The 10,031-nt window shown below is 37.4% G+C and overlaps 1 non-coding gene across 1 annotated transcript; it reads left to right on the top strand.

The window, feature by feature from the left end:
- Window positions 1-975: 975 nt before the first annotated feature.
- On the top strand, window positions 976-1,110 carry LOC114495745. The gene has a single exon (XR_003684425.1). It is a non-coding gene; the product is annotated as a U4 spliceosomal RNA (small nuclear RNA).
- Window positions 1,111-10,031: the final 8,921 nt, after the last annotated feature.

Raw genomic sequence — 10,031 nt, 5'->3', positions numbered from 1 at the left:
TCTGTAGAATGTGGTCCACACCAAGAAATGTACCATCTTCACTTACTGTTTCTCATGTTTAATTTTAACTCTGAAAACGGGTGATACCTCTTTGAGGTCAGGGATCCGAGCTCTCATGGTAAGGTTCATAGTTTCTAGCAACCATGTTAATTATATATTTTTGTGTTCCCTATATTGGTAGATTTATTTATCCTGAGCATTACATAAAAAGACTGAAACAAAAGAAATAAGATAATATTCTATATATTGCCAGATAATTTAAAACTGAAGCAGCAAGCTACACTTATTGGACACATCATAATTTTATTAAAAAAATGTTCTTAGTCAACATCCTAGATCTTAGACTAGCATACGTGTGGCAAAATTCTAAGAATTACAGATTTTAACTTTGGAATATGACTGAAATATACAATATAACTCTAGTATGTGTATGTGAAATCATTTAAAAGAGAAGTTGCATAATGAAACTTTTTTTTTAAATAGTCATCCAGGTGGGTTGCTTTTTTTTTAATACTTTTTTTAAGATTTTTATTTATTTATTTTTAGAGAGGGAAGGGAGGGAGAAAGAGAGAGAGAGAAACATCAATGTGCGGTTGCTGGGGGCCATGGCCTGCAACCCAGGAATGTGCCCTGACTGGGAATCAAACCTGTGATGCTTTGGTTCGCAGCCCGCATTCAATCCACTAAGCTACACCAGCCAGGGCAAGAAACTTTCTTATAAAAGTTAAAATATTTATTTTAGTACAAAAATAATAAACCATCTAACCTTACCAAATTTGTTCCTGTTTTTAAAAAATATTTGAATAAGTTTATGTACAACTAATAAACATGTTTTTTAAATTATTTTGCCTCCTTTGTAGCTTTTGTGTGATATTTCTGTGCTTTTATATATACATACACACCTATTTATAAACATAAAGCATCTATGTTCTCAAAAATTCATTACAAAGTTAAATTTCATAAACAGAATTTCATAGCTTTGCACAGTGGCAGTATCGTAGCCAATGAGATTTATCTGAGGTGAGATTATTGCTAATTGAAAACAGAATTTCAGGTTTGGTTCTCTTCAATGAGGAAAACCGAAAAGCTTGTGTGAAAGGACCTCAGGTTAGAAGGTAATGCAGACCCAGTAAACCAGAGTAACTGCTTCCTGGTATGGAAACTGCCCCAGCTCTACCAGCACTGGTGCTCTTCAGCCACCTATCCGAATGCCAGTCAGTGGCCTACAGGTCTCTGTGGAACACACCTGAATTCCATTAAAATTAAACAAAAAAAATTAAGTCTTATTTTGTTGATATATTAAAGCATAATTTTTATTTAAAAATAGCTAGGTGTTTGTGCTTAATTATTCTAAAATATCCTAGAATTTTGTCCCATTCACAATTTTAGGGTAACACAAACTGTTACAACTGTTGTTGTAGTTTATAGTAACATTATTTCTAAATGTGATACATAACACAGAGTAAACTTTAAATACAAATATCTATGTAGGATTAGGTATTCTCCACCATTTCTCATTTGTCCTTAATAGTTAATTAATCTAATGCTTGCTGAAGTTCAACAGAAAAAATCAAGCTCACCTTAACTGGAAAGACACGATTTATCTTCGAATTTTTCCTGCTTTCTTTTTCCTCCTTACATACAAGAATGAAAGAGGGGAAAGAATCACATCTCAGTGTAACACCTCTTTACACATACCACAAGGGTGTGTGTGTAAAAACCCTTGCCAATCATTTCCCATCAGCAGTTGCCCTGCTGGCCAATGTCAGAATCTCTCCAACTCCCCTTCTCCCTCAGGTAGCTGGCTGCTTGGTGTTTACTGATTAATGTGCATCAAATGCCCTCCTAGCAACCAATACTAGGGTTGTATTAGATACTTTTGTAGAAGATTGTTTTCCATTAAAGAAGCTTAGACATTCTAAACACCGTAAAGAGAAACTAATAGTCTTGAAGCAAAGCTATAATGTGATCTTTCATATGCTTAAAAGAAGTTTCAGCCAATTGCCGTTTTTTCGTTCATTTTACTTGGAAAATCAACATTTTTCCATTTAAAATTTTCACTTGCACCCCCAATTAAAACAAAGTTAATATTGATAGTAGAGGAATATTATATATTATGTATTTTAAATAAATTCACAAATAATTCATGACATTTTGTAATTGTCAGTATAAGACATACAAAACAAATAGGCCTGCTTTGTAATGGCCACTTTAATTATATATAGAATGAAGTAAGTTTTCCTAAAAATATTGTAATTAATTTTCATGATTTAGACAAAAATAATATGAAACCCAAAAATTTCAATTAAGATGTACTTTACTGGAAAGTTAATGTACATATTTTTCTTCACTTCTCAAATAGCGTTACTGTGTCATCAATGATGTGTAAATTCCAATATTTTTTTTAATTTCAAAGTATTATTTGATAGAAGGAGTCAATATGAAAGAATACATGTATAATAAATCATCTGCAATAACATTAAATAAACTGGCCAACAGTACACAATGATTATCTTAGCAGGTCTTTAAAACAAGAGGAGAAAACTATTTTACGATGTCCCATTAAGATTTTAATCTGGACTTCCAGCAAGATGGAGGAATAGGTGGATACACCGTACCTCCTCGCACAACCAAGATTAGAACAACAATAATTTACAACAATAATTTACAGATAGAATAACGCCCAGAACCGACAGAGGATTTATCTGAATGGAAGTCGGACAGCCAAGAAGTTGAAGTAGACCTGTTCATCCGGACTGGTAGGAGAAGATGAGCTGGGTGGGCGCGGGGCTGGCGCAGGTCGGCAGTGCGCGGAGGTTGGGGAAAATTTGGTGCGAAATTGGCGCAACAGCCCTCCGGGGCGCAAGAACGCAGTGGTGATCCCTGAGTACACAAGCTGTGGCTGGCAGGCCCAGTGAGACAGCGACTGTGGACCAGGGCAGAGCTCGCAGCCCAGGATCCCAGAGTACGGTCTGAGCCCAGGAGAACGGAACTACCGCCATTGTTCCCTCCCGTCCCCGCTCCCGCCCCTGCCCCCGCATATAACATCACAATCTAGTGACTGGGGTGCCCAGCCCCTGTGAAAACATAAGGCTCCTCCCCCCACCATAACAAGAGCAACCAGACGGGAAAAAAAAAGGAGAGACAGGGAAAGATATGTTTCCAACAGAACAGATCTGTCCCCCAGGACTCATCCTTTGGAGTGACTAAGAAATAGCCAATCTATCAGATGCACAGTTCAAAACACTGGTGATCAGAAAGCTCACAGAATTGATTGATTTTGGGCGCAAACTAGATGAAAGGATGCAGGTTACCATAAAAGAGATGCAGGAAGATATACGGTGGAGAGCCAATAGTGAAAGGAAGGAATCTGAATCTCAAAACAACAGAGTGGACCAGAAGGAAGATGGAATCAACCAAGCAGGAAAGCATGATGACATAAGAATTCAAAAAAACAAGGAAAAGCTTAAGAGCATCCAGGACACCTTTAAATGTTCCAACATCCGAATTATAGGGGTACCAGAAGGGGAAGGGGAAAAGCAACAAATTGAGCATGTATTTGAACAAATAATAAAGGAGAACTTCCCCAATCTGGCAAAGGGAACAGTCTTCCAAGAAATGCAAGAAGCTCAGAGAGCCCCAAAGAAGTTGGACCCAAGAAGAAACACACCAAGGCACATCATAATTACATTAGCCAAGGTAAAAACAAAGGAGAGAATCCTAGAAGCAGCAAGAGATAAGGGGACAGTCACCTACAAAGGAGCTCTCATCAGACTGTCAGCTGATTTCTCCAAAGAGACCTTACAGGCAAGAAGGGGCTGGAAAGAAATATTCCAAGTCATGAAAGACAAGGACCTACATCCCAGATTGCTCTATCCAGCAAAGCTCTCATTTAGAATGGAAGGGCAGATAAAGTGCTTTTCAGATAAGGTCAAGTTAAAGGAGTTCATCATCACCAAGCCCTTATTTTATGAAATGTTAAAGGGACTTATCTAAGAAAAGAAGATAAAGAAAAGACATGTATAGTAAAAGGACAGCAGACTCACAATTATTAACAACCACACCTAAAGCAAAACCAAAAGAAACTAAGTAAACAACTAGAACAGGAACAGAACCACAGAAATGGAGGGCACATGGAGGGTTAGCAGCAGGGGGGTGGGAGGAGGAGAGAGGGGGGAAAGGTATAGAGAATAAGTAGCATAGAATGTAGGTTGAAAATAGATAGGGGGAGGGCAAGAATAGTATGGGACACCTCAACCAATCCAGCTCTGCAAGTGATTCTAAAAGGACTGCTTTAAGGAAGGGAGGGAAAAGAGAGAGAGAGAGAGAGAGAGGAACACACGTACATAAAAGACAATGAATAAGTACCTATCAATAATAACCTTAAACGTAAATGGATTAAATGCTCCAATCAAAAGACATAGAATAGCTGATTGGATAAGAAAAAATGACCCACATATCTGCTGTCTACAAGAGACCCACCTCAGGATAAAAGACCTACACAGGCTGAAAGTGAAGGGCTGGAAACAAATCTTCCAAGCAAATGGACAGGAAAAAAAGCCGGGGTAGCAATACTCATATCAGACAAAATAGACTTCCAAAAAACGTCCATAAAGAGAGACCCAGAAGGTCACTTCATAATACTCAAGGGAAGAATCCATCAAGAAGACATAAATAATTGTAAATATATATGCACCCAACATAGGAGCACCCAAATACATAAAGAAAATCTTAGGGGACTTCAAGAAAGATATGGACAGCAACACAATTATTATGGGGGATTTTAACACCCCACTATCAAAAATGGACAGATCTTCTAAACAAAATATCAACAAAGATATTGTGGCATTGAACAATACCCTTGATGAAATGGACTTTACTGATATATACAGAGCCCTCCATCCAAAAGAAGCTAAATATACATTCTTTTCAAATGTACACGGAACACTCTCAAAGATAGACCACATGATAGGACACAAAACAAGCCTCAAGAATTTCAAGAAAATTGAAATCATACCAAGCATTTTCTCAGACCACAAGGGACTGAAGCTAGAAACCAACCCCAAGGAAAAAAACCAAAAACACTCAAAATCATGGAGATTAAATAGCATGCTATTAAACAATGAATGGGTCAAGAATGATATTAGGGAAGAAATCAAAAGGTTTCTGGAAACAAATGAAAACGAACTCACAATAACCCAAAACTTATGGGACACAGCCAAGGCAGTCCTGAGAGGGAAGTTCATAGCGATACAGACCCACCTAAAAAGGTTAGAAACATTCCAAACAAACAACCTAATCCTACGTCTACAAGAACTCGAGGAACAACAACAAAGGCAGCCCAGAGCAAGCAGAAGGAAGGAAATAACCAAGATCAGAGCAGAATTAAATGACATAGAGACTAAAAGCACAATTCTAAGGATCAATGAAGCCAAGAGCTGGTTCTTTGAAAAGATAAACAAAATCGACAAGCCTTTAAGCAGACTCATCAAGAAAAAAAGAGAGAAGACCCAAATAAACACAATCAGAAATGAAAGAGGAGAGATTACAACAGGTACCACAGAAATACAAAGGATTGTAAGAAATTACTACAAAGAGCTGTATGCAAAGCTTCTGCATACAGAGTTTGCAGAACCAAGAGCTTCTGCACAGCTAAAGAAAACAGTATCAAAATTAAAAGAGAACCAACTGTATGGGAAAACATATTTGCCAATGATACCTCAGACAAGGGTTTAATCTCCAAAATATATAAAGAACTTACAAGACTGCACTCTAAGACAAAGAATCCAATTAAAAAGTGGGCAAAGGACTTGAACAGACACTTTTCCAAGGAGGACATACAGAAAATCCAAAGACACATGAAGTGATGTTCAATATCGCTAGCCATCAGAGAGATGCAAATTAAAACCACAATGAGATACCACTTCACACCAGACAGAATGGCCATCATAAACAAAGCAACAAACAACAAGTGTTGGAGAGGATGTGGAGAAAAGGGGACCCTAGTGTACTGCTGGTGGGACTGCAGACTGGTACAACCACTATGAAAAGCAGTATGGAACTTCCTCAGAAAACTAAAAATGGATATGCCTTTTGACCCTGCAATTCCACTGCTGGGACTCTATCCTAAGAATACTAAAACACCAATTCAAAAGAACCTATGCATCCCAATGTTCACAGCAGCACAATTTATAATAGCTAGATGCTGGAAGCAACCAAGATGCCCATCAGTAAATGAATGGATCAAAAAACTATGGTACATTTACACAATGGAATTCTATGCAGCAGAAAGAAAGAAGGAGCTCCTACCCTTTGCAACAGCGTGGATGGAGCTGGAAAACATTATGCTTAGCGAAACAAGCCAGGCAGTGAATGACAAATACCGTATGATCTCACCTTTAACAGGAACCTAAATAACAAAACAAAGAAACAAGCAAAATATAACCAAAGACACTGAAATAGAGGCCAGGCTGACAGTGCCCACAGAAGAGAGTAGAAGGAATTTAAGAGGACAGTGGGAAGGGTTCACAGGAACAAACTTAAAGGACACATGGTCATAAACTAAGGGGAGGGTGGTAATGGGAGGGAAGTGGGGAGGATGGAAGGGGGGACTGGATTGGGAGTAAAAAGGAGAAAAATGTATTTGAACAATGATTTAAAAAAAGAAAGTTGAAAACAGTAAAAAAAAAAAAGGTTTTAATCTAACAGAACAATACCAGAGAAGAAAGTAAGATATTTTAGTGAGATCAATAATAGTTATTAGATTATTAAGATCAAAAGTGATAATCTTCAGGCAGTGAAATATTTTATAATTTAAAAATCTAAGATTAAAAATAAAAATCTACAGTTTAATCATTGGGTAAAGATTAATAGAATATTTTCCCAGAGGTAAGAATAAAGCGGCGAATCTTTCATAAGAAAATGAATTACCAACTCAGCTATGATGACTATTCCACCTAGAGAATTAGAAGAATGCCACTGCTGCAATTTTTCTTTTTCACTGAAATATATTGTTTTCTATGTAGGTATTTCTTAAACTTTACCCGTACTTTTAAGAAATCTGAATTGTAAAAGTAACCACTTACTTAATTTCAAGTTTTTTTCATCAGGTAGAACACTGAATTCTAATTCAAATTTTAGAAATTATACGTATAGATGCCACAACTTGTTAGCAATCTGGTAGATCATTGCAAAGCAATTTTTTACTTTCAGGGATGTGGAGACATAGGAACTCATATCTATGCCAGGTACACTGCAAGGTTTGTTTTTTTATTTTTCTAAATGCCTCAAATAATTCTTTCCAAAACAGTTGAGACAGATATTACCTCCAAATTATAGATCCTATCTGAGATTTAGAAATAGCAAATAGCTTGCCAAAGATCATAGAGTAAGGCAAAGCCAAGATGAAACTCATTTCTGTGGGGCCCCAAATCTGATAATCTTTTCAAAGTGCTTCCCACCATTATGGGAGTGATTCTTCACTCTTTGACCACCTGGAGCTTTGTTGATGGTCACATTTCCCAAACTGTCCTCCCACACTTGGCTTGGACTTTAAAATGACTTTTCTTCTTTTTGATGGCTTATCAAATTCCTAACATATTCAGGTAGCAATGACAAAAATTAGACTAAACTACAAAGAAATATCATGACTAATTATGAACTGTAAGTGTTTACCTTCAGGTAGAGAATAAAATGCAATTTGAGTGGTGGTACTGAGTATGTATAAAAAAGAGAGATTGTTTCTCGTGAATTCACACACACGGATGCTTTTCTTTTCCATTTTCACATAGCCTTGTGTAAAAAAAACTCTCTGCTAATGAGATTTGAAAAACAGATGTCTTTGATATCCATGCACTGACCTATCAAAAGGTCCCAGATCAATCATTTGGGTTAAGTCATTGTCCCTTGTTAAAACCATGGCTATATTTATAACAAATGAAAAAATGTAGAAAGAGAATAACCTGTTGTTATACTGCTGGGTTTTAATTCCCCATTGAGTCGCACCAAACAAAAGATTTACACAGAAGGTTTTGGAAAATTTATTATTACAAATACACATGTTCAGTGATATCACCCACATTTTGAAGAGTACATCATTAAAACATATGAGCTAAGGATCTGCTTTCAAAACACTGGTGAAAAATAAGAGCTAAAACTGCTACAAGAGGATGTAACATTCAAATAAAATTATTTGTCCTGAACAGTGAGGTTCAGTTGACTGGGAGACCTCCTACAAGGTGAAAGGTAACCGGTTCAATTCCCGATGAGGACATTTGCCCCGGTAGTGGGTTCAGTCCCAGGTCAGGGTGCATTCAAGAGACAATCGATGTTTCTCTCTCACATCAATGCTTCTCTCCCTCTCTTTCTTCCTCCCTTTCCCTCTCTCTAAAAATAAATAAATAAGCCCTGGCTGGTGTAGCTCAGTGGATTGAGCGCAGGCTGCGAACCAAAGTGTCGCAGGTTCGATTCCCAGTCAGGGTACATGCCTGGGTTGCAGGCCATGACCCCCAGCAACCACACATTGATGTTTCTTTCCCTCTCTCTTTCTCCCTCCCTTCCCTCTCTAAAAATAAATAGTAAATAAAATTTTTTTAAAAATAAAATATTTTTAAAAGAATAAAATTATTTTATACACATGTATACCTTTGAATCAATAAAGAAAGGCAATATTGAAAGTTAATGCTTTACCAAGGTCAATATTATGTCCTCACTAAAGGTGGAAGAGGTAAATGATACCTAAAGGGAATAGTAAATAGAAGGAAACATAACAAATGCTATATTAATTCTGGAAAATATAATGGAATACCAAGAATGTGAAAATGCTTAGGAATTTGAGAGAGAAAAATAAGCCAAGTATTGTCTTGATTGTGTAGTTGTTTATGAACAGGTAAGAGAAAAATAAAAGATTCCCTACCTCTTCCATGGCCACAAGAGGTAGGAAATCAGTGAGGTGGAAAAATTAATTTTTTAAAACAAGACATCCTTTCCACAGTTTCCAAACCATTAGCACAACTGGAATCAGCTTTATAAGAAATGCTATAGAATATTAAGCAAATTATATTTCATACAGTATTAAATTATTTTCACATTGCCCTGGCTGATGTGGCTCAGTGGATTGAGTGGTGGCCTGTGAACTAAAAGGTTGCTGGTTTGATTCCCAGTCAGGGCACATGCAGGTCAGTCCCTGATTGGGGGTGAGTGAGAGGCAACCGACTGATGTATCTCTCACACACTGAGGTTTCTCCCCCTCTCTCTCTCCCTCTCTTCCCCTCTCTCTAAAAGTAAATAAATAAAATCTTTTAAAAATAATGTTTTTATATTAAAATAATTTTCCTTATACACACTAAAACAGTGTCTATATTCACAGCAGATATTGCCTAAGGGTGACTGTGACTGGTAAAATAGCCTTGCCTGGATATTTCCAGAGAAGCCTCTCTCACTGAGTGATTTTCTCAGACACAAGGAACTGTAGAGCTATTGGATCCAGCTCCATGTGGGATCTCTACTCCAACACTCACATCATCCTTATTTTTCCACTTTCAGTCATATGTCATTTTTAGTTCTTCACTCCAATTCCTGCCATCACTCCTGGTACCTTTAGCTCATATGATCAACTCATCAACGATCTGAATTCATGACTCCTCCTCGAATCCCACTGTATCTATAGTCTTGACAACCTGAGCAATCTCGTAAATACCATCATACCCAACATCTGGAAATGGCTCTGTCCAAAATAATAAACTCTTAAAACCCCACTCTTTGATTGTAATTCTGCACCTTGCATCATTTCCTCTGCATCATTTCATCTCCACTTTGTTTCTTATTCCACACTACCACCCTTTTCTCTTAGTATGTCAGTTTGCTCTTGGATTCACTGTTCTCTATAACTGTCTGAGGCCTCCAGATGTTCCAGTTCAACCATTCTCACCTCTCCACTCTAGACCCAGCATCCAAGGAATTCAACCAACACTTTTGCTGTCCCCAGCCTGGGTTGCTTGTGGGATACACTGCTTTTACAGATGTATTCCCTA

Source organism: Phyllostomus discolor, chromosome 4 (genome assembly GCF_004126475.2).
Source record: "Phyllostomus discolor isolate MPI-MPIP mPhyDis1 chromosome 4, mPhyDis1.pri.v3, whole genome shotgun sequence".
Classification (NCBI taxonomy): domain Eukaryota; kingdom Metazoa; phylum Chordata; class Mammalia; order Chiroptera; family Phyllostomidae; genus Phyllostomus; species Phyllostomus discolor.
The sequence above is the reverse complement of the archived record's forward strand: the minus strand, read 5'-3'. Positions and strand labels throughout refer to the sequence as shown.